This window comes from Panthera tigris, chromosome B1 (genome assembly GCF_018350195.1).
Source record: "Panthera tigris isolate Pti1 chromosome B1, P.tigris_Pti1_mat1.1, whole genome shotgun sequence".
In the NCBI taxonomy this organism is placed as follows: domain Eukaryota; kingdom Metazoa; phylum Chordata; class Mammalia; order Carnivora; family Felidae; genus Panthera; species Panthera tigris.
The window spans coordinates 189,706,402-189,727,826 of NC_056663.1; the positions used below are offsets into that span (position 1 = coordinate 189,706,402).

The following is a 21,425-nucleotide window of genomic DNA, read 5'->3' on the forward strand; positions in this document are numbered from 1 at the left end:
TATGAATCCCTTAGTGGCAAAGGTTTGAAGCACAGGTATCCAGATAATAATCCTCTGGAAATAATGCCAGTGTGGACTACATGCTTTGGGCAGAGGACTGAGCCACAGTTCCTTTCCATGCCAGCCCTAACAGTTTATAATTGTAATATTTTAACACAATCTAATGCACATAAAGGACATTTAACAAATGCCACTGGACCGTGACAATTAGACACACACACACACACATCAATAGCACTGTATACATAAAATAATGCTAAGAACGTTATGCATGTCTTAGCAGTGTCATGCATTTAAATTCCTGTCTTCCTGAATGGTTATAGCAATCCTTCCTATAATTTAAATTCAAATTGACAATATTTGAATTTCTTGTTAGAAACAATAATTTTCTGACAAATGATTCTTCATTTGCCTGAATAGCATAAACTCATATATTTCCTTCACCACCAAGCAAAATTTATACTTTCTTTCCAAATTAATGTCTCCATTTGTATTCTAAAGACTACCATGTTACACGAGGAAACTAAGTGCTTACCACTTTGAATTGGTTTAATGTCCCTTACCGTTCCCTCTACTGAGCTTTTAAGATTTCTAGAAAGGGAATGCAAATTAAATTGTGTGAGGTAGAGATAAATGCCTCTTTCATTCATAATAAATTGATCTAAAAAGCTTACTGATCATCCAAATGCTACATCTGGACTTGTTGTTATCACATGGAAATTCATTATAGAAAATATACTATGCAGATTAAGATGGCTAATGCAGCGTGTAAACTATAATTTCTGCTATGATTTAGTATTATACTTTCTCATCAAAGGGAAGATTGCCTTGACAGGCATTCCTCAGCTGCCTCATGTTCTTGCATTGAACCCAAAGTATTTGGGACAAATATTTGTAGGAAATACCTACATGTAAAAGCATGTTCATGAGGTCATATTATTTGCCTAATTCCTGAAAAATAAACACTGCTTTGGTCTACAGGACACTCTCTTACCCAGCTACTAAGTGAGACACTAGCCAGAAACTCAGGTTTTTGATGCATGTCAAATGGCTATGTCACTCATGAGTCTCTGACACAGTGTTGTCCAAAAGAAATAAATGTGAGCCACAAATACAGGACACATGTAATTTTTTAATTTGGTAGTGACATTAAAAACAGTAGAAGTAGTATGGAAACCAATATGACAATAAATTATATTAAAAAATAAAATAAAATAAAAAATAAAAACAGTAGAAGTAAACAGTTGAGAACAGTGTTAGTATATTTTACTTAGCTCCATATATGCAGAATATTTTTATTCAATGTATCATCATAAAAATATTAATGCTACCTTTTACCTACTTTTTTTGTAATAAATCTTTGAAACCTGGTATGGATTTACACTAAGAGTACATTTCAGTTTGGACTAGCCACATTTCAAGTGCTCAGAGCCTACCTGTGGCCCACAGCTACTTCAAATCCCAGCTCCCTCATACTTATAAACAAGGGCAGCTTATGGGCCAGACACCACAGCTCTGAGAGCTGTGTTTTCCAGATTTCAGTGATCACCAGCTCCTACTTTTCAGCCCTTTTTCTTGTGGCAGATCATGATAACAGGCACCCGCGTCGTCATCATTTCACTCTTGAAAAGTGAGAAGCCATACTCGCAGAATATTGAAGTTTCCAATCGCAATAACGAGTGGGTGTAAAAGAAGTTTGGATTTTTACTACCTAAATTCTCACACTTCAGGGGGACGGACCAAGCAGGTCTTCTCAACCTCCCCTAATTTCATGGCTATGGGTGGTCAATCAGTTAGACCAGACCCTGTCGATCCCATCTTTGGTTCCGAGGGTCTTCTTGATTTTCTTTTTTGTTTTTTTTTTCTTCACCCCACTAACTGGGCCACAGGATCCTAGTGAAGCCCAGCTCTGTACTGCAAAATGCCACCTGCAAATGAGGAAGATTGAAATCTTTGCCCGGCTCTGCTCTTTACGTTCATTCCCCAAATCCTGGTGTCCTTAGACTCAACTGTAAAGAGAAATTTATTCATCAGAGGTCTCCCCATGGTCCACAGTGATGTATATGGCCCACTGATGTTCTCAGTACAACCTGTAGGGTATTATATAACTTGAATTAGTTGACAATACTTAAAAATCAGGAGACTTCAAAAGAATCAGATTTATCATTTTTGTGTGTGAAGAATTATATCCAGTGATCCTGTGTCCCAATTCTTGCATGGGACCTTAACGTTCTAAACTTGTGTCCCAACTCATTCCCTTGATTTGACCCATTGAGAACTCTGGAATCATGTATGCTCCTTGCTGGGTATGCTTGTGTTATTGGATTTGGACTGCTGAGCACCGCCAGGGACAGGGTCAAGCCTTTCCATCTTACTTATCCTGCCCATGGTTCACTGTCAGGCTGTCCCTGCCTCTGTGCTGAGCCCTGACAGCAATGACACTGATGACTTGGCCTGCGATAATTATTTTTCCTTGGTCACCAAAGTGCTCATGAAACAAAGCCATGATTAATCTCTGCTATAGAACTTACTCAAGAATCAATGGCCATGCTGTTATTGAATTATATGTGAAATGAAGCACGAACACAACAAAGAGACATAATTCTTGATCAGAATTATGTACAAAACCTTATTGCGTTGGGCAGTTAATATTCAGCCTGCACCTGGAAATTCAATAATCTAGGCCTGTGCAAATCCTAAAAATCCAGCTTCTTAAACCTCACATTTGGTTCCTAAATCCTCACTTTGCTCCTCTGCCTAACTTGCAGGAAACCTGATTATTGAATTAATGTTCCTGTATTTGTCAAACTGCCTACATTAGTTTCCCAGGGCTGCCATAACAAAGTCCCACAAATTGGAGGCTTCAAATGATGAGAATTGATTCTCCCACAGTTCTGGAGGTCAGGAGTCTGAAATCAAGGTGTTAGTAAGGCCACACTCTCTCTAAAAGTTCTACCAGAAATTCCATTTATACCACTTCCAGCTTATATTCTATATTGTTTAAGAGTCTTGCTCTTAGATATTAGAGTAAAAAGACTCTGGTTCAAATCCTTACTTCATTATGTACTAGCTTTGCAAACTTGGAAGGGAGCTTCACCTCTTTGAGCTTTTAGTTTCTTCACTCTGAATTAAGTTGAAAGATGGTAATCACCTCGCAAGGCTGCTGTGAATTTAAATGAGATGATGCATATAAGCCACTTGGAACAGAGCCTAGTACATAGTAAAAGTTCAAAAAAAATTCACAGCCTTCATTATTGGGGACATAATTTTTAGAGCTATCTTTATAAGCTTGAATTGTAAGCTCTTTGGAACCGTGCCTGTAATCTGATCTCTATTAACATGCTATGATGCACAGACAAATACTTAATACACCAAAACACTCATTAACTGAAACCCATGTAATTAGAATTAAACCATAGCTATTTTTTAGGAGTCACTGTAAAGAACTTTTGTGCAACTATTATTACCAAATTATTCTCTGTAGTATAGAACTGTAGAACTGTTCTCTGTAGTATAACTATACTGAAAACATCAAAGTCAAAAGTACCAAAAACCTATTAGGCTTGTACATGAGTGCCTCTGGCATTCACTGTACCTTCCTCAATGAAACAACTTTAATTCCCTCTCCTTGGTGAATATATGTCAGGTTGTGTGATTCTTTCTACCTCTAAACTCCACTCCACTTAATATCTTGCCAGATATTCAAAATTTCCCATGTTTCGTGATTTTTGGACTGTGGCTTGTGACCTATTAGGACACAATTAAATCAATTCAATTAGGAGGCAAAGAGTTTTTTTAAAAATACAATCCAGTAGAATAGGAGGGAATAAAACAGAAAACAAGACAATATATGAGTGGATAAGTTAGGATAAATGGGAATAAATATTGCTTTGTGAAACTTTTGTTTCTGTTTTATACATACATATGCATAAATATGTCTGTGTGTTCTAGTAGGTTATATAAAATGTATCCCTCACTAGCAGTTCAGGCATTTGCTAACAGACAGCCAGTGTAGACATTGTACGTGAGTTCAGACATTTGCTAACAGACAGCCAGCGTAGACATTGTACGTGTATATTCCACACTGTGGCAGATCACATTTTTGGCCTTCCTGGTTTTTTTTCTCTTTTTTCAATTTTCTGTTTTATTTTGAAGGTTTTCAAACCTACAGGAAGAACAGTACAATGCATACCCTATATTCTTTATGTGGACTCATCAATTTTTAGGATTTTGATGCTTTGGCATTTCCTCTGTCTCTAATTACATACTCATTATTGCTATTCTTCTTCTTAATCTTAGTATTATCGTGCTGGGCTACTGAGAGTAAATTATAAGTATCGTGAGCCTTCACCACTAAATACTCGGTGTATATCTTCTAAGAACAAGGGCATTCTCTTACCTAACCACAGTACAATTACCAAATTCAAGAAATCTAATATTAAAAATAAAATGCTATTATCTAACATACAGCATCAAGTTTTGCCAATGTCCCCAATAATGTCTTTTTTTTAGGAACTTTCATTTTTTGTGGGGGTGGGGGGTTCAAGATCCAACCCAGGATTATGCTCACATTTAGTTGTCTGGTCTTTTTTTATCTCCTTTAATTCTAGAACAGTTCCTCAGGGCTCAGTGTGCCATATCCCTTTCTGCTGCCACACGCACTTTCATCTAATGGTTTTGATGGTTCTTCCTGATCAATTATGGCTCTGGTGGAAAGTTAGTTTTTATACATTCAAAGAATAGAATATATGTACACATGACACATATGTGTCATGTGATTTATGTGCTTTACATCTAATCTTTGCAATAGCTGTGAAAAGCAATCTCCATTAAATAATAAAAAAAAAAACAGGATCTCTCTAAATTTGACCCAGGGTCATGTAGGTTGGTATATCGTAGAGCTAGTATTTGAATCCAGAGCACTTTCTAGTATATCATCCTGCGTCTGATAGGCATTGATTTAAACTGATTTTGTCTGATGTTAGTAAGTTGCCCCACTCTCCTTTGGTTACTATTTCCACAGAATATCCTTATTCAAAATCCTTCCACTTTCCATCTATTTGTACCTTCGGACCTAAAGTGAGTCTCTTATAGACAGAATGGAGTTGGATCATGTGTTGTTGGTGTTTAAATTTATTCTGCCAATCTCTGTGTTTTGATGGAGAGTTTATTCTATTCACATTTAAAGCAACTACTGATAAGAAGGCATTTATTTCTATCATGTTGCTATTTGTTTTCTATATGCCAACGGGGGCTTTTAGTCCTCATTTCCTTTTTGCTGTCTTCTTTTGTGTTTAGCTGAGTTTTTGCATGAAGTGGTTAAATTTCTTTTTCACTTCCTTTTGTATCTATCCTTCCTTTATTTTATTTTTGGTTCCCCATGGGGATTACACTGGACATCCTGAAATTAGAACACTCTAATTTGAACCTATACTAGCTTAACTTCAATAACATACAAAAATTCTGCTTCATTAACAGCTGTGTCTCTATCTTTTTCAGTTCTTAATATCACAAAATGCCATCTTTATCAGTGTGGCCAAAAACATACACTAATAACTTTTAATGCACTATTCTCTTAACTTATGGAGAAAACAGGGACACCTGTGTGGCTCAGTCAGTTAAATGTCCCACTCTTGGTTTCGGCTCAAGTCATGATCCCACGGTTCGTGAGTTCAAGTCCCAGTCGGGGTCTGTGCTGACAGTGCAGATCTGCTTGGGATTTTCTCTCTCCCACTCTTCCTACCCCTCCCCAGCTCTCTCTATCTCTCTCTCTGTCTCTCTCTCAAAAAAAAAAAAAATACATAAACTTAAAAAATATGTAGAAAACAAAATGTGGAGTGACAAACTGAAGTTATAATAATACTAGCTTGCAGGCTAATGATTTTCTTTGATGTTTTGGTCCCTTAATCACACACAAAACAAAAAGTGGAGTTACTCACCATTGTTAAAATACAAGATTTTATAACTGCCCATGTACTTAACTTCACTCTGCTCTTTATTTCTTAACTCCAGTTTACTGTCCAGTGTCATTTCCTCTCAATCTACACAACACCCTTCAGCATTTTCTGATGTCAGGTCTAGTGACAGTGAATTCTCTCAGCTTTTGTTTACCTGGGAATGTCCTTAATTTCTCCCTTACATTTAGAGGACAACTTTGTTGGATTCAGGATTCTTGGTGGACAGTTTTTCCTATAGTAGTTTGAGTATATCAGCCTTGTGATTTTTTTGTTGAAAACAGAACATTTGAATCTAATAATGTGGTTAATTCTGGAATCAGATTCTCCCTCTTCCCCAGGGTTTGCTGGGTTTGGTGTGTATGTTTTGTTTTGTTTTGTTTGTTTGTTTATTATTATGGCTTCTCTGCACTGCATATCCATCTTGAGGTGTAAAACTTAAGGTCTTTTCAGAGCCTGTGCCTTCCCTTAGGTATATGTGGTCACTTTCTACTTTCCCCCATATACAGAATTGCTTAGTCTTCAGTGTCTGACTCCGAAAAGGGGAAAAGAGAAAAATGAAGGACCAGGAGTAGGGAGGTCCCGGCCTTTTACATTCCATGGAAGTCACTTCAGCCAGAGAGGGGCCTGCAACAATGGGTCAGGTGCAAAATCATGGCCACCACCCTGTCTTCACCTCTGTCATCAGGAGCAGCAACAAATGATCAGAGCACAAGTCCTGGATATTTGGAAGACAGTGTTCTTTCCGCACACCCTGGCTCCTGAAAACTGCTGCAAGATGTTCCAGGAACAACTGCACAGCTGCCTGCCACATGGCTGGATTTGGGGAATGGGTAGCAACTACTGTTCTAACAGCTGAAATTGACTGAAATCAATCACAATTTACTGTTCAAGTCTTCCCCTGGAAGTTGCAAGCCTTCAACAGACTCCCGAATTCCAAACTAGTTCTGTTAGACAGATCCTGCCAAGGCAATTGTTGTCTACATGGGGAGCCAGATTCCTGGTGCTTTCTAATCTGCCATCTTCCCAGAATTCTCCTCTTCTCAATTCTTCACTCTTCCCTATATTCATGTCCTTTGTAATGTTACTTTACAATACCTCCCACTGAAGAGATGGAATATATTTCCACATTAATTTGGATTAGGCATTTGACTTCATTTGAGGATTCAAATAAGTCAGAAAGTGTGGTGTGCTAATTTTGAGTCTAAGATCTTAAGAAAAGTGTGAGTTTCTAAGGCATTCTTTTGAGCATCTGCTATCTCCATAAGAACATTTCCAGGCTGGTCCCAGGAAGGAGATGAGAAAGATGTGATACAAAGCTCTGTTCTGTAATTGGGGCCAGCCATGATCAGCTACCTATCTCCTGATGTGTTCCTGAATACAGCCAAGATCATCAGAGCCTCTCAGCCAAGCCTATCCTATGCCAGTCATTCTCCACTCAACCCACAAACTTGTGAGCTAAATAAAAACTTGTTATTCTATAGTATTAAGGTTTTGTGGCTACTTATAAAGACAGTATTACTGCAGCATAAATAATAAACGCACAAACAGCCCCCAAAGAATTGTTGTGCCTTTGCTTTCCAACATTCACAACTTATTATACCCTTTTCCTTTGTTTCTCCACTGCTGGTGTTTTCCCCAAGAATTCTTCTTGCAGACCTAAACACTTGTTTCACTGTGTTTCCATAACACCAATCACATAACCACGTTTTCAAGGACAATGCATTGCGATTTTATCTGTTCTCCTCTACCTCTCTCCGTACTGTTATTGCTTCCCTCGACTCCCACACTAGATTATGACCCACTCCTAGTGGAGAATTAATGTGGTACAGTGGTTAATAGCACAGGTTTTGAATGGAGACAGGCCCTGGTTATATGCCTTTTCGAGCTGTGGGAAACAGAGCATGTGTATTAATCTCGTCGAGCCTCTTATCTACAATGCACATAGTATAATCAGCTTCTAATTTACGTGGTTTTTGTGAATACCAAATGAGATAGGATGGATAAAGAGTCCAGACCATGACTGACATTTAATAAATTATTAATAGCATTTACTTATCTTTATAATCATAGGATTTAGCATATTGACTGTAGAACCATAAAAATGTTCAATATATTGAACCAAAAGTTGGTAAATTTAGAAAACAGGGAGAATAAGCCACATGTCATCAGGATTCAGATACAAAAAAAATTAAGATAAATTCATAAGAACATAATCCCAAGGCATTCTAGGGTAAAATAGAATCAGAATAGATTTTTAGGTTTTGATTTTGGATATAATTTAAAGTTTTTACTTTTTGAAAAATAGTAATTTTTCTTTTGTTGTGTTTCTTTTTTCCTTTTTTCCTAACATCCAAGAAAGATGAAGATCCAGGAAAAGCAAAAATCAGTTGACAAAGATTTAACTTTTTACTTAGAATATTATGTATTAATTTTTTCAAAAGAGTAAAATTAAATTAGGAGGAAAATCTATGTCAATAAAATATTCATTTTTCCCTCTTTTTCTACTTAGTGATTTATGCTTAAACTTTAGAAGAAATATAACATTGAGAAATGCTCCGATAGGGAAAACATGGGCTCTGAAGTCAAAACAAACCTGATGTTGAATCTCAACTTTCTATTTAGTTATTTTGTGTACTGGAGAAAGCTACTCAACCTCTTGAACCTTAGTTTCTTTACCCCTAAATTTTGCATAGAGTTGCTGTAATAATTAAGTTTGACAAAGATTTAAAGTGCCCCTATAATAGAACGATTGGACCCAATCCTTCACCACTTCCCCCATCTACACTTTTGCCATGTCCTCAGGAAGACTGTGCATCTCTCATGTACTTTTAGCTTGGCTATAACTGGCTTTGGTCAAGACACAGGTGGGTAGATGTGATAAATATTCCATTTCTGAGCCTAGGTCCTCAGTGGACCTAGTACATTTCTTTTTGTGTTCTTGTGCTACTGCCATTGTCATGAGAAGAACATGCCTCAACTAGCTTACTGGTCAAAGGAGAATGAAAGTCACATGAAGTAGAACTGCTCCTATCACTTCACTGATTTGCAGCTTGCAACAGGGCTGCCCAGCAGAGCCCAGCATAGATCAAGAGTACCACCAGCACTGACTAGCAGATGCTTGAGAATAAATGACTAAGTCACTGGTATCAGGATAATTTCTTATGCAGCTGTATTGTTGCAAGAGCTAACCAATACAATTCCCAACACTGTGGCAGACACATACTAAGTGTTTGATAAATATCTGTTCTCTGCTAACATAACAATATGTCATTTGACATTATAATTTACTCTCATTAAACACCAAAGAGAAAAACTCCTTTCATTTTACATGGTTTGTTTTGAAGGCCAATTACTAACACAAATATGTGAAATAAAATACTAAGTAAAAATGTAAAGGTGACAAGCTTGAGATTCTTGGTTTTATCTGGTTAGTCTCAGTGTCCTATTGACCCCTAATCATTATTCTGCTCACTAAACCATTATAGGCTAAAAAAAATAGTATAATAGTATGAACACAGTATGGGATAAATTTAAATCATACCCATACCCATTAAGCGGTGACCACAATACCCATTAAACTGATGATATATAGTTTCAGGGATTTGGATACAAGCTCCCAGTATGTTTTACATACACTCTTTAAATCATATCAGTAAGTGAAATATAATGTATTTATTTCCCCACCCAAGTGGAATTTGAACCACAAATGGCAGGTGATAGATTCACATTTCACTAATATAATCCTCCACACAACTCCGTTTTCTCAAAACATAAGCGCCTAACACCTGAAGACTTGAAGTGCTTTTTTTGCTTGCCTCTCAGCTTTTTCCATTCTTTCTCCAAGATACACAATGAAAAAGCATGCCAAGTCTCAGGTTCCCTCTGAGACCTGATAGAAGAGTAATTTCTCATGATCCATCACTTAAGTACTCTTCAATTTGGTGTCTAAAAATGCCTCAAATAAATATCCCCACTCCAAATCCAGATTAAAAATCACTCCTCTTGCCCTCAACAATTTCCTTTAGCAACAGAAGTATGCACACTTTGACAAGTAATATCAAAGAAAGAACCTATGGGGAAAAAGTCTAGGAAGTGCTCAGCAATGCTGTATTTATTTGGTTGATTTCCTACCAGAAAACCTAAGCCAAAGAACAGAACTATGATTTTTAAATGCCCCATGACAACTTTCGCAATAAGAAAGTTCTTTACCTAATTCTATCCAACGCTTCCTTTGAAAACTAAGTTCTACTCATTTGCACTACTCTGTACCATATTCACTAAGTAGATTGAAATATAGTATTTAAAAAGTCCTCAAATTTAAAAGGATAGCTGAAATAACGGAGTCTCCATTCGACACTTTCTTTCTTCCTTTACACTTACATGGTATAATACATGATTCATTCACTTGACAAATATGCAAACATCTATCATGTCCATGCATCATTTAGATACTGAGGAGCCGACAGTATCACAGAGGAGTTATGCATTAATCAAAAGATCAGAGAAAAGGGGAGCCTGGGTGGCTCAGTTGGTTAAGCATCTGACTTAGGCTCAGGTCATGATCTCACGGTTTATGAGTTTGAGCCCCGCGTCGGGCTCTGTGCTGACAGCTCAGAGTCTGAAGCCTGCTTCACATTCTATGTCTCCTTCTCTCTGCCCCTCCCCCACTCACGCTCTGTCTCTTTCTGTCTCAAAAATAAACATTAAAAAAATTTTAAATCAGAGAAAAAATATAAAATTAAAACTATAACAAATACAATGAAAGAAAGGTGCATGGTATTGTGGGAGTATATAATGGCTTGACCTAGTTTGAGACTCTGGAGAAGCCTTCTATGTAGAAGTGATGTTGGAGCTAACATATAAGAAATAAGTAGATGTTATCCCAGTAAAAGAGTTGGGCAACGGGGTCCTCCCAAGTGGAACCATCAGCATAAACAAAGTAGGTAGTTTATTCTAGTAACTAAATGAAAAAGCCCACTGTGGATAGAAGAGAGTGTTAGAGACAACAGCAGGAAATGAGGCGGTATGTGAGTCAGAGAACTGATCAGCAACATGCTCATGTTGAATGTGGCCCTCCAGATCTACTCTACAGCCTTCTCTGCTAAACCTTGTGCCTCAGAAGATGCAACTTTGAGAACTCCATCACTGAGCTGCCTTGCCTGCTAGCTTCCAGCTATGTCCAGCACATGTGTCCTGATGAGAGAACACATGTTATTTGTTATAGTTCAAATAAGACATGACATAGCTTGGACAGGAAAATAACGGCAGAAATATAGAGAAGTTTGTGAACTCAAGATGGGGAAAAAGCATTCCGGGGTGGGAGTGTTAACATTTCATGCATGCAACTTGATGGAAGGCAACATCATGGATTGAGGAAAGCACCTGGAAAAAAAATCCAGGTTTGCAGATGACAATCAGGCATTTGTCTTTGGATGTGTTCAATCAGAGGTAGCTTTGAGACATCCAAGTGGAGACGTGGAACAGATAGTTGATACAAAGATCCGAAACTAACGAAAGGTCAGAACTTGGGGGGTTTATATTCGGGAGGTGTTAGCATATGGTGATGATTAAAACTGTAGTTGTATGTGAGGCTTTCCGCAGGGTGAGAATAAGGTACAGGCCCAGCTCTAAGGGAACTCTACCATACACTGGCCAGTTAAAAGAAAACAAACTTAGATTAAAAAAAAGGAATAGCAGAGACTCAGTGGGTATATGTGACACCAGGGAAAGATGGTATCACAGAAGATAAGGAAACAAAGTATATAAAACAGTGAGAATCATATATCTCCAGCTGACTGAAAATATGTGAAAAAATATTCTTCTTACTGTGTCATTATAGTCCCTTGCTTTTTCAGGGAATAAATGTTATGTTTTAAAGGAAGGTGTCTTCTATGTCAGAGAGCAATTCTACTGCACTTAGATTTTAATTTTGACCCTTCCTGTTGTCTGCCTTAAAAGAAGATGGTTTTCATACTTCTTACCTGTAATAAAGTCCCATGCTGTGTCCTGCTGCTTCTGGCTATTATTCCTCACCCCAAACAGAACTGATAAATTGGATCCAGCACTAGGAACTTGAATTCCGGTTTACGTAGGTCTTAGTCTAACAAACTTCTGCCTGCACATAAAGAAAAAACAAACACACGGAGGTCAACTTTTCCAAGGATACACACTTAAAAAATCGAAGAGTTGGATTATAACTAATACTTTCTGATTTTTAAATTCTCTCTTGCATGACACATTAAGGCCACACCATAAATACTCAATGGTACTCTCTCCCAACCCTCCATATTGCAAGCAAGATGTAATAAAAACAAAAACTCAGTAATCGGGAGACAGAAAACACACAAATTGTAAAGCTCAAAAATCCAAAACTGTAAAATCACAGATTAATAATGACAGCAGCCTTAATCTCATCCTTTGAAAAACATGCCAAAAATAACACCAACTGGGTGGCTTAAACCACAGGCATTGAGTTCTCAGAGTTTGGGAGTCGGGGAAGCCTATGACAAAGGTCCTGGCAGGATCCACTGTCTGGTGAGATCCTGCTTCCTGACTTGCCAGTGGTCACCTTCTCCTTCCTTCCTCCCATGGTGGGGAGCAGAGAACTGTATAGCAAGTTTATCTGTCTCTTTTTATACAGGCACTGATGAGGGCAGAGCCCTCACCACCTAAGCCTCCTAACATCCCCACCTCTTAATATCATCACACTGGGGATTAGGATTTCAACATACGAGTTTGGAGACGGGGAGTGGGAGCACAAGCATTTGGTTCTTAGTAGCTTTTAATATCCTTGAAGATAGTTCTTATAACTTTTCCAAACTCGTAAAAACCACTTCTCATTGTCAATAGTGCAGACTGCTTCAGTGCTGTAATGTGATTGCACGGTCAACTTGCCTGTGGCTCAGGGCACCAAAACAAATCTACTTTTGTTCACACTTCCTTTGTTTTGTGGACAAATTGGTCACCTACCAAAACCAAGCAAGAAAAACAACCTGTGGTCTTGCTACAGAACGTATTTGAATAAGCTTGTTTTAGTGTCTCTGTTTCACTTGCTTCTTTCTTCACCTAAGGTTCTTTCATAGCAGTTGCTTTTGCTCTAATGAAGAGTGGGTGAACATCAGGGCATTCCTCTGACAGTGCAGAATGGCTGGGCTACTTCAACATTAGGCCAATGGATCTGGTGTCACAATTTAATTAAACCAACTAATGTTATCATGAGCGCCATGTGAGGGCTGTGTTCTCCACAGCTATGGAGAACCTAATTATTAAACCCCTCCCCCCGACCACTGGCTGACAAACAACATTGTGCCTGAGGAGTAGTGTTTTACATGGCATTTGGTTTTGTTTATACATGGTGTTTGTTTTACCGTACGCGAACATTATAAGGCTGTGATAAATTGAGGTCTATCTCAGTTTTTAGATTATAATTATCTAAACTGAACTGAAATGGAAAAAGTTTATCAAACACAATATGACAAATTAACCCAAGGAGTGGCTGCCTCGTTGGAAATTAAATGAACCAACAACAGGCAAAATTTAACAGAAATTAGCAGTCAAATTAAGACATGTGATTGGTGGACGTGAGTTGCTAGGGTAATAGTACCAAAGATGAGTATCCTTAAACCTTATGATGATCTACTAGTTGTCATTATTTTATTAGCCCAGTGCTACTGCAAGTCAAACTAACACAAACCACTGTCTCTTGTTTTGCTTTGGATCATGGTCAAATACAAGGATTTTTCCATGCCTCCCACAGTTTAGTGCCTAACTGTTCTCAATCAGGAGGAAGACTGAGGAACAAAGTAGGCCATGTACTGTAGGACAACCCCACCTGGGAGGCTGAGGCCTTGGCCACTTGTCTTGGGATTGTTTTTCCTTCACCTGTGAACACATAGTTCTGAAGAAGTGTCACAAGGGCAGCAGGATAGAGAAGACCTACAGTGTCACAGTCCTAGGAGTCAATTTATATAAATTACAATCAAGGGGGAAATAAAAGATGTGCTACAGTAAAAGACATGTTTATATGACATCATGAAAATTTTTGCGTGCTTTCGTTTTTGTAACATTTCTACAAGATTAAGAGGTCCATTTTTCAGTGATCCAAATGTAAAAAAGAAATTTTAATTGGATATCTACCTTGTCAAACATCCTATAAAGAAGGGACGGAGGCAGTTCATGTCAGATGAAAAAAACAGGGACCAGACCATATCCATGTAGCTCAAGATCACCTTCTCAAGCAGGCAAGTGTGGAAGGACAGAGTCTCCAGTTCTGCTCAGGCCATTTGTCTTAGTTTCCTAGGACTGCCATAACAAAGTACCACAAACTGGGTGCCTTAACACAACATAAACTGATTGACAGTTCTGGAGGCAAGCAGCCCAAATTCAACATACCAGCAGGATTGGTTCCCTCTGAGGGCTCTGAGTGACACTTTTTCATGCTTCTTCCTGGCTTCTGATAACGGTTGGCAATCCTTGTCATTCCTTAGGTTATAGACACGTCACTCCAATCTCTACCTCTGACTTTACATGGCTTTCTTCCTATGTTTCTCTCTCTCCCCCTTTTATAAGGAGAGGAGTTGTATTTGAGTAGGGCGCACCCTACTCCAGCATAATCTCATCTTAATTAATTATATTCGCTACAGCTCTATTCCCAAATAAGGTGACATTCTGAGGTTCTGGGTGTTGACACTTCAAAATATCTTTTAAGGGGACACAATTCAACCTACAAATACCATTTCAGCAATTCTAAAGAAGGATCTCACCAGAAAATGGCTGAGAAACTAGTGCAGGCAAAATCTGATTTTTACCTTCTATTTTCTTAAATAAAAGACAAAATTTGTTGAAAAACAGCTGTTTTTCTAACATCCGACATAAAGAATTGAAACCTCAATTCACTGAATTTATAAGGAAATACTAGGGGTGCCTGGGTGGATCAGCCAGTAAAGCATTCAATTTTGGCTTAGGTCATGATCTAGCAGTTCATGAGTTCGAGCCCTGCATTGGGCTCTGTGCTGACAGCTTGGAGTCTGGAGCCTGCTTCAGATTCTGTGTCTTCCTCTCTCTCTCTGTCCCTCCCCCACTCATATTCTCTCTCTCTCTCTGAAAAAAAATGCACATTTAAAACAAAATTTTTATAAGGAAATACTAACCACTTTATGGCCTGACAAGATGGAAGTCTTCCCTGATCTTTGGCGAAAATATTCCCTGAAATAAAAAATTCATCCCATGTAATAATCTTGTGTTACTTATCTTCCATGGTGAATCTGAGTGTTAACTCTACAGAAGTACTCAATAAATGTGTCTTAAATATTCTAATCCAATATGGTTTCCCTTTATTAGGAACTATGTAATTGCCAAAGGTGGTTTCTACAGCTACCTATGGAATTCTTGGGAACTCAAAATGCCAATTTAAAGTATTATATAGTGCTTGACCCTGTATTTAATAAGCCAGATTATTGTGTCTGATTGAGTCTAGCTGAGACATTAACAAATACGAGTTATAAGTCAGGCCACAGAAATATTAGAAAGTATATCCCTCTCCTAAGACAAGTTTGTCTCAATAAAACAAGCCTAGACGTGGATTACCATGTCTGTACCTAATATTAAATTACCAGAATACCTTGTCGGGCTATTTCACCTTCCAGTATCTGGTGCCTAAAGAATCTTAGCAAGCAGCTGAGGGATAACACCTTCTAGAGAGCTAGTCAGCAGAGGGATTTCTGCTTTGCCAAATTTAGTGCCAAGAGCCCAGGTCTCCCTAATTGTAATCGTAATTCTCTGTAAGTCAGTCGATGACTCTCCTGACTGTCTTCAAGACTCTGACTCCCTGCCTCAAAAACCAAAGGTCAAAGGAGGGCCCATTAGCAGTTCTGGCTGCATTCAGGCACCAAGAACAGCAGGGTTTTCCTGATTAGAAGCATAGGGCAGACTGACTTATATGTTCAGATATATAGCCAAATGTGTTGGAAAGAGAAAAGATACAGCAAACAAGGCCCCCTGCTAATATCTCCAGCCTGATCTCTCATCACTTCCTGCTTCTCAACCTTTGCTCCAGTAAGATTGAATTTCACCCAGATCACCAAAGTTGACGCATTCACTCATTCTGCTTCTTGTTCACATTCTTTCCTACCTCTGGGTCTTTACACACTTACTCCCTGCTGTTACTAATGCCTTTATGAATCTTGCTTTCCTTACAAAATATCAATATGTCCTTCAGAACTTGGATAAGTGTAGCTTTTCTCAAAAATGGTCACTGCTCTCCAAATCTGTGCCAGGTGCTGTTTCTCTATGCTCCCAATGGCTTCCTATACTGGGATCACTTGAAGCACTCACCACACTGTATATTGTAATTGCTTGCATCTTCTACTGCCTCCCTCACTGGATTTCAGGTCCTTGAAAACAAGAACTATGTCATACTTACCTTTGTAGCCTTAGCAACTAAGATAGTGACTGTCCCATAATAAATGGTCAATGAACATTTATTAAATGAATCACAAAATAGACGCTAATTTTGGAACCAGAAAACAAGTAACGTAGTTCTAGCTTAAATTCTTCAGGACATCGTGATCATTGTTGTCACATTCATGACCTCAGCAAACTCAGCCATGACTTCTTTGTTTTTCATACTTCTGCTTTCATGAACTTCTTTTTCTCTTTTCAGTTATAAGGTAAAGTTAATTCCACCAGCATGGTGGTTGGTAGGAAAGTCTATCATACATAATGTATATGAAGGAGGTTTATAAAATGTGAAATGCTATAGAAATTCAAGTTAGTGTTGATCTTTGGTAGAAAGTAGAGAAAAGAGTGGCTGAGTGTCTGCAAATACAACTTTATTGTAGGCAGTATATTACATCAGGGTAACCTGGCACATCCACTCTCCTCTTTCCTTTCCTTTCTACCAAGTATGAGAGGCATGGTGTAGGAAGACACACTGGGGAATGACTATTTTGGTCTGGGCACCAATAAATCCCTTGCAATATTTCTCAGACAATACCGTGTTAGTTTCCCTTACTGGGACTTTTCCTGACTGGAATTTGAATAAGGTTTATTTACTTAGAGCTCAAATTTGGGGGAAAAACACTATTATTTTCACTGAAACATTTAAAATTGAACATTATAACACACACATATAGGTTTTGCCTTTGACCATCAATGAATCTTCTAACAAGAATATGGTGAACGTATACCTGCAGAGATGAAGCTGTTTTCTTCTCCCCTTACTGAATATCCAGGTTTCACAAATTCCCTCTGCAAGTGCCCAGTTTATAAACACCTTTCTCCTTGATGCTTTCTCTGGAATTCTTGGAGATTAAAGGCTGGTTTCTGGCACAAGTACTGCCAGAAAAGCTTTTCTCATACAAGAAAAAAAGCAGAGTGTATCTTTGGTATATCCTGGTTTCTTTCCATTAAAGTATCTTTCACTAATATCAGGATGAAAGTCATTAAATTACATCAAAACTAACCCCGTGCTATTTGGCAAAAACAGTACAAATAAGCTGCCAAACATTGGTTGGTGTGTACTAAGGAAGGATCTAGAAATTTCAAACAAGGCACTGGTGAGAAACCAGGGGGGAAACACTGACAGATTGCTTTCATCAATCTCTAGAGTCTGTCCCTTCTGCAAATCTCCTTTAGCCAATCAATGGTGTTAAAGAAAGGCTCTAAGAGCATGCATTTAACTGTTGATTTATGCAGATCATGATAAATAAGCAATGCTCTATAAAGGATTGGGAAAAGAACCATTTCAAAGCTTAAACATAGAAACTATGGCAGCATATAAACATGTGCCAACTCAATTGAGTAGTCTAATACAGAAAAGAAATCCAGTTCATGAGCCAAGATGACAACTAACACACACACACACACATGCATACACACATATACACACATGTAGAAACACACACACATATGTATATGTGTGTGTGTATATATATATATATATATATATATATATACACACACACACAGACATACATATACACAGAACACATACACACACATACTCGTGAGGTGAAAAGTCAAGAAAATTCCTCAAAATGCTTTTTATTATTGCCTGACTGCTGCTGCCGCCAACAAAAACTTTTCGATGTAATTTATCCTCACCAACACAGATGATGTGATTAAAATAAAGGAGCAGCTGGATACCTCGGAAGATGGGGGAAAACCATGCAGTGCAGTGGAAAGAGCCAGGCACTTAGATTTAGAAGAGCAGGGTCTTAATTCTTGCTTCCCAGTAGTGGCTTATGTATCAGACACTGGATGTAAATCAAAGTCAAAAGTGGGAAGCCTTTTATGTACACTGCCTTAGAATAGTAGCCTAATGTTTGGACTGCTCAGTTTTTTTAAAATTAATGTGAATTTGGCTGAAATCTGAGCCCTTAAGTCCTATTGTCTTATGCCAGGATCTTTGCCTATATCATGTAAATATCTGAATCTGTGACTGCTGATTTAAATTAACCGAGTCTAAATTTCTTCATTGTAAAATACTGTGGGTGGAGGCTTAGATAATTCCTATGTGACCTTTTAGTCCTAGAATTATTTAGAGATACATACAAAGCATGGCCATTCTGACATATTCTGGGAAAAGAAAAATGATACAATCGTAATACAATATCCCAGTCTCTAAGCCAATCAAGAAAATACAAATGGTATAAAAGTAAACTTTTGATTTCATTTGTAGTCCACCAATTTTAAGATACATGCATTTTTAAAGTGGGAAGGAAGTCACTGAAAGAAAAACATTAGAAATGAAAGTAACAAACTGATAACCCCACTGCAACTGCAAAAACAAAACATCGAATAAATGTGGTGCCATAACTGTAAATCAGTAAATACTTATATCAAATGAATACCAACATCAACTACAAAATAGAAGAATATATAAAATTCTAAACACAGATCTACCTGGAGAATGGGCATGAACATTGAGTCGGGAGCCAACATTAGGGAAACCATTTCCTTCTCTGTATCCAGTCTTTCTTTATAAAGTTAGGAATTTGGTAAATGATCTTTAAATTCCGGCTCTAACAATCTATAAAAGACTAGAGCCAGCATCGGTTTCCTTCACCCTGAGTATTGTTAATCCTGCTTCAAGGAATTCATCTAAATGCAATTCATGCTTGATTTTCATTCATAAGGAGCTCCATGGTCTACATAGACTCTAATTGGAAAATTAGTATTGTTTCAAAAGCACCAGCTAAGTCTCAAAATGAGATGCCCTCAGTATGACATGCATATCTAATTTCTTCCACGGCTGCATAAAGTAAGCAAGAAAAGCATTCTCAACCACTCCTGACAGCTTTTATCACAGGCTATTCAACAAATGTTTTCTGTCCACTTGTCCAAGAAAGCTGATTAGACAAAACAGCCGGTGGAGGCACAAAGAACAACATTCATTACTTACCAAGGGAATAGAAAAGACATTTAAAATGAATGAATAGCAGACACAAAAATGATTCCTGGAAGAATTACATACACATTTTTTTGTGTGTGAAATTGTCAGGAGTGTGGTATACTACAATCTTAGAAGCTGATTTTCCATTGCATTGCAGGGATAGGTGTGATTCTTTGGTTTTAAATTAAATGTATCTAATACAGGCTCCTACTGAATACAAAATTCTGATCTGCGTATTTCCCAGGTCACTGCTCTTAAGATGATTTCTCAGAAGATATCTACATGGTCTGGAATGTTCAAAGGACTTATTAGCCTCCATTAAGGAAAGGTATTTGGAAGCCCTGGATCTTGTCTTACTTCTTATAATCAGTCTGCTCCTTTCAAGGGGAGGGAAGGGTTATTGGTGATTAATATGCAGAAAAGAGTCCACTCTCTGTCCCTTTCTCTCCAACACACACACAAGGGAAGGTTGGTGTTCATCCTAAAGTTTCAAATCCCCATGTCTTCATCTCCTAGAGTATTCCTGCATTATAGTGAGAAATTCTCAGCTTAGTTGAACATCTCCCAATGCCTTTTGCTTTATCTTTTCTACCTCACATTCCAGTTTCCCATGTCGTCTACCTGTCTGGCAGTATGTCTGGCAGTCAGTGAACAGATGAGGTTTGACTGGGGAGGGAGCAAAAGAGTTAAGGAAAAGAGCGAGGAGGTGGGCTGTGAGCTTTGTGTCGGAGGGGCAAATCATTCCTCGGCCATGCCCGCCTACGTTGAAGGTCACCTGTGAATTTAGGTAGGGAGTCAAGCCAACTCACCCTGCCATTCCCATTCCGGCTCAAATATTACTAAACAAAACCAGGAAGGACCTTAGCACTTTTAGAGGCCAGCTTAAGGGTCGCGAAGGAAACTTCTGTGAGATTTTGTTTTTATGATAAATGGGATTTTAACTACAGAATCATCTTAGAATCAGCCTCCTAGCTGACTTCTACAGATTGGTTCTTTTATTTTTATTTTTTATTTTTAAATTTACATCCAAGTTAGTTAGCCTATAGAGCAACAATGATTTAAGGAATCTACTCCTGTTTATTGTTTCCTTCATACGAGAAGTGAAAAACGGGTCTGCAGTCAGACTACATGGATTCAGATCTGAGCTCTACTAGGAAACAGCTCTGAAAACGTGAACCAGTGTGTTAGCCTCTCTGTGCTTCAGCCTTCTCATCTGTAAAATGTCACTGGCTATAGTATTTCATTTATAGGGTATTAAACACATGTCTTGTTGCAATTGCTGAATGTATATTGATTATTACCCTTATGCTTCCATACACCAAGAGTATCATTAAGTAGGGGTAGTTGAAATTACCTACAACTTTGAAGGCACCATAACCAGTTTGGATGTAAGATATTTTATTACATTTGTACATGTACATATATATTATTATATATTATGCATGTATAATGTGATACACACATATGTGTGTACATGTGATACACATACATACACACTCCAAACATTCTCAATCAGAAAATAATAAAAGTGAAACCTAACTTTTCTTGGTTTTCTAAGGGTAGACTCCCATTATTTTCTCTAAATATATTACCATAACATCTTCATCTGAGAGGAGGCAGTTCTATTGCACTCCGAATAGCAAACCATGTTTACTAGAGAACATCTTCTCTCAAGATCCCCCCTATCATCTATAAATGATGCAGGTTTATCTTTGGAATGTATTAACGTTTAAATGAATACACTAAACAAAAAGGTGAGGTTGATCAGATAATCTGCATCCTCTTTCTTCTTTTGATACTCTAATCCTATCCAGAAAAAAAAAATTAACATTTGAATCTCTGTATAAAAGCATTCTGTATATATCATCTTACTTGCTCCTCGTGGTGAATGCAAAGGAATTTAAATTCAACTAATATCTGTGGCAGACCCACTATGAACTCATTACTCTGCTATTTGTATTTTAATTGTCACCTTTTACCTTCAAAACAAATTGCAAGGAATGTTCCCCTTTCTCAGTGGAGGACACTGAGGCACAAAGGTTAAATGATTTGCTCTAGCTCACACAGACTATCTG

At 38.0% G+C, this 21,425-nt stretch overlaps 1 long non-coding RNA gene across 2 annotated transcripts in view; it reads right to left on the reverse strand.

Moving 5' to 3' along the window:
* Window positions 1-21,425, reverse strand: part of LOC122238110 — a 144,645-nt gene that overhangs the window by 37,083 nt on the left and 86,137 nt on the right. The window contains exons 2-3 of one of the 2 annotated variants that reach the window (XR_006217069.1): window positions 11,939-12,072; window positions 1,266-2,090 (exon numbers count right to left, since the gene is read on the reverse strand). This is a non-coding gene — a long non-coding RNA (uncharacterized LOC122238110). Of the gene's footprint in view, window positions 1-1,265; window positions 2,091-11,938; window positions 12,073-21,425 lie in introns of those variants that run through there. The other variant, XR_006217070.1, reaches the window with a different exon arrangement.